The sequence below is a fragment of the Athene cunicularia genome (assembly GCF_003259725.1).
Source record: "Athene cunicularia isolate RWA chromosome 5 unlocalized genomic scaffold, athCun1 chr5_part1, whole genome shotgun sequence".
Classification (NCBI taxonomy): domain Eukaryota; kingdom Metazoa; phylum Chordata; class Aves; order Strigiformes; family Strigidae; genus Athene; species Athene cunicularia.
The window spans coordinates 11,454,147-11,458,128 of record NW_020799101.1 but is presented as its reverse complement, the minus strand read 5'-3'; the positions used below and the strand labels follow the sequence as shown (position 1 = coordinate 11,458,128).

At 40.2% G+C, this 3,982-nt stretch overlaps 1 long non-coding RNA gene across 1 annotated transcript; it reads left to right on the top strand.

Annotated features, from left to right (window-relative positions):
- The first annotated feature begins 18 nt into the window (after positions 1-18).
- On the top strand, positions 19-2,911 carry LOC113480579. Its single transcript, XR_003398489.1, has 2 exons — positions 19-2,088; positions 2,188-2,911. It is a non-coding gene; the product is annotated as an uncharacterized LOC113480579 (long non-coding RNA).
- Positions 2,912-3,982: the final 1,071 nt, after the last annotated feature.

Here is a 3,982-nt window from a genome sequence, read left to right as displayed (position 1 = left end):
GGGGGGGGGGGGAAGGTAGTCCTACCACATAAGCAGATAGCCATAAATGAAGCTCAGTAGGAGACTCCCTTTCTGCAGATAGGAATTGTATTTCTTTTTAAGTTACAACTTGATCCTGGTGTATCCTGTCTAACCGTTTTTCTGCATAGTCCCCAAACGATAAACAGAAGGGAGTTGTCACTCACTCTAGTATAAAATGAGTCGATCAGTGAACTTTGTATCCAGCTTTCTGTAAAGGCTATCTGATATTCTTTAGAAGATAGCTTCTCTGTCAAGCTTAGCATCCTTTTTTTTTGCGAGGGCTTCTTATGTTTGGACGGGCATAAAAAGTGGAAACTTTGGTTAAAGATCGGGAAAAACTGTTGGATTGTTCCAGACCATAAACAGTCCAAGAAAAGTGATGGTAGCCCCATTGTTTAAAACAAGACCAGACAAAGCATTAGAAAACATGCTGCATGGAACAATTACTGCATTACTAGGGATTTAGATTTTATTGACATAATAGGCACTTCTAACTTCTGTGATCTTTATTTGTTTTAGCACTAGATGCAACCTGCAGGCTAAGGGCTGTATTGAGCAAAAAGCCAACTAAGCATATTTGGTTGTAAAATTTCAATGAGCTTCCTGCCTTGTGGAAGAAAATAATTAAAATATTATGCAGCCCTTCCTATGCCATGGGGAGTGTTGAAGTTGTAGCATACTCTACAGAATACTATACAGAGTTTATCTGGATAATTGTTTTAGTCTATAAGCAAACCTGACTGAGGTTTTCAAGCACCATGTATATGTGTGCAGGCCACCCAGTAAATTGTTTTAGAAAGTGTTCAGATCAGGTTCTCTAATGTAATTAATTTAAACTCTATTATGGATAGCTTAACGGTGGAAAGACTTAGTATGTGCTTGAGGAAATACATTATTCACAAGCTGTGTGTTCTAGCACTTGAAGTTAGATTTTTACATGTCTTCCACTTCGGGCACCTTGTTCTCGCTTCAGAATATTGGTCTGACACTTCTCTTTAGTAATCTTAATGATGTAACATACATGGATTGTCTTGCTTGCAGATGAATTGCCTTGGGTTTAGATTAAGGCATATTTTTCAACTGCTGTAATCTGGGCTGGTGACCACAGAAATACCTTTAGGTAGTGATATTGACAGGGAGTGATTAAGCCGAATACTTGCCCAATCTATTGAACCAACCTCCCAGTACAATACCCTATCCCTCAAGAAGCTGTCTTTGGTCTTCTGGCCACCAGATATTTAGAAATTCACCGAAATGCATTCTGTTCAGCCTTGCTTAAAACTAAATTTAAATCTGACATTTAGTCTACCTGAATTACCCCTACAGCTCTAAATGCCAGGTCCCTCTTTTAATACCAAATGGGATGGTTTTGATACTTAAGCTACCTGTTCGTTCACCCCAAAGCTGGGCGTATTCTGTTGGCAGGTAAATTGAGCCCTTAATTGTCATTCACCTAATAGAAATCCAGTCAGTTAATATTCGTAGAACTCTTTGAAGCTCAGGTGGGAAGAGGCTTAATAGGTGCCAAGGTATTCAGCTAGCCTTTGGGCCATGGTTGTGGACCCCCTGAATGCCCTCTCTCTGCTTGGAAGATTACCACTGCTGACAAAGACTTGGCTGGTGTTGAATCTGGTTGAAGCGTGCTGATCATAGCTTATCCATGCCTATACTTGCAGTTTTGAAAATGAAGTTAGCCTCCAGAATGATGGTGAGTGTAAATTATCATTGTCTGTGCTTGCAGTTAACCACGTTCAGCGGTTGGCAACTCCTGTTGAACAGACAAGGTCTAATTGTCAGTACCTGATTTTTTTTTTTTTTTAAGGCAGTGTATACCACTTCTTATTGAGACATATACTGCTGAAGTGGAAATACTGTCACAGTGATTTTCCCTAAAAGCCACTCACAGCTATCAAGCCTTTAGTGCCTATGAGATGAAAGAATTTGGCTCCGAGTCACCTGGTTTTGAGAGGAAAGGCATCCCAGATGATCTGTGATCATAGGAACTTGACACCTGGACAGTTGGAATCTGGATGTTGGCCTGTGATGAGCTGGCATCTCACCATGAAGGTGAGAGCAGCTCCTCACTGGCCATGTCTTGTGCAGCAATGGCTGCCAGCTGTTTAGGGGACAAAAATGAAGGAGAGGATCAGATTTTTCTGTCTTCAGAATTATGTCCTGTATGTGGGAGAAAAAGCAAGAGGCAGCAGAGACTTCTTTCATCCAAAACTGGGAGACAAGGTAGACACTGAAGAAGGATCTTTAGGTGACAGAAGAATGAGTGAGCCTGTTTTACTAGTGATGAGGAGGAAGGGAGAGAAGATGGAGGAAGACTGTGGAAGCACAATGGAAAAGGAAGATAGATGGTGGAAAAACCATAGTGGAAAAAAAGGAGGCACAGAAGAAGGTGCATATGGCAGGATGGAGGACAACCAGTGACAAAGAAATAGGAGAAGGAACAAGATTGTGGGGAGTAGGACAAATACTCATTTTTAAAAATTCCCAAAGAGTGGGAAGATGGTAGCAAACTGTAGATAGAAACAAGGAAATATGGGTGGTTTGGAGGTTAGTAGATTTTTTTTTTTTTAAGGAGTGTGAAATTGAAAAATCTTAGACTAAACAGTTGCATTTGAACCTCTGTGTTCATTGCACAGCTGTAGTTTTTTGGGGAAAAAAGGTAACCATTTTGAATGTGTTGGTACTGCAAGCCAATCCAAATTAAAAATTTAAGTAATTTGAGGAAAAGCGAGACTAAAATATACTCTTATCTCCATGACTGTGCCTAATGTGAAAAATTTGCTATTGAAAAAAGCCAGTGTGATGGCAACTGTGCTTGTACAAGCCTATACAAAAGGATTCTGTGCAGTAAAAGTATCTCTCTTTTTTTTTTTTTTTTTTAAATTTAAAAAGGCTTAGTAAAGGCAGGGTTAGGTTCAAAAATCTACTTTTAAGATACTGTGAAGGTTAGTGCAGTACGTCTTAATTTATTACTAATTAGCCATGAAATGCATTAGAGCATTTGCAGACAAATATGCAAGCTCACATTATTCTATATATTATTTATCAGTCTTCTCCTATTACAGATAGATCTGTAATCGGAATGCTTTCTTCCGTAGCATGAAATCCTGGTGTTGTGGGTTTTGGGTTTTTTTTATAGAAGGGGCTGAGGAGGGGAGCATGCCTGTGGCCAAGAGTTCTGGTAGATTTTCTTCTACAGGGACCATCTATGTTCTTCCATATTTTTCACCAGTTGTCATAAATGTTCTGGTTTGAGTTAAATTAGGTGAAGGTGACAAAATACCTAGAAATAAAATATGTTTTAGGAATTCATCTGGGATGTGTTTTTTAATTCCAAACTTTCACAGAGCAGGAAAATGCTCTTTGTGCATTTCATACTGCCTGGGATGCCTGATAGATCCTGTACTGTGTGTGTACTCAAAAAATACCTGATGAGGTTGTGTGACATTGTGAGTCCCTGACTGCTAGTATTTTCACATTTTGAAGTGAGAAGTTTCATTCTTCAGTTCTGCTAAACAGCCTATGCAGTGTTGTTTAATCATTTGGTTTCACTGTCAGCTCGAACTGATAGGAGGCTGCTGGGGGCGTCAGCCTTGGCTGCCTCTTCCCACCTGCGGTTTATGCCAGCACTAATTACTGCGGGGCTGTACGACGAGTCTGGTCAGCTTTCTGAGCTGACTGGAACAAACCCTTAAGAAAAGTGCGTTTATTCCCATTGTGTGTGGCTGCAAATACTGACACAGAGGAGAGGATGAGAATGTCCGGTTCAGATGGGGAAGGCTAGAAATGTTTCTTACTATTTTTGGTTTGATTTAAGCTAGTCATAGCACAGCACCCTAGGGCTAAGATAACATGCGTTATGCCACAACTACAGAGATATGTAACTGCTGTTGTGCACCTTTCACAAATTGTGGTGTTCTGCTCCAGGAAGCAACCTTCTTTTTGG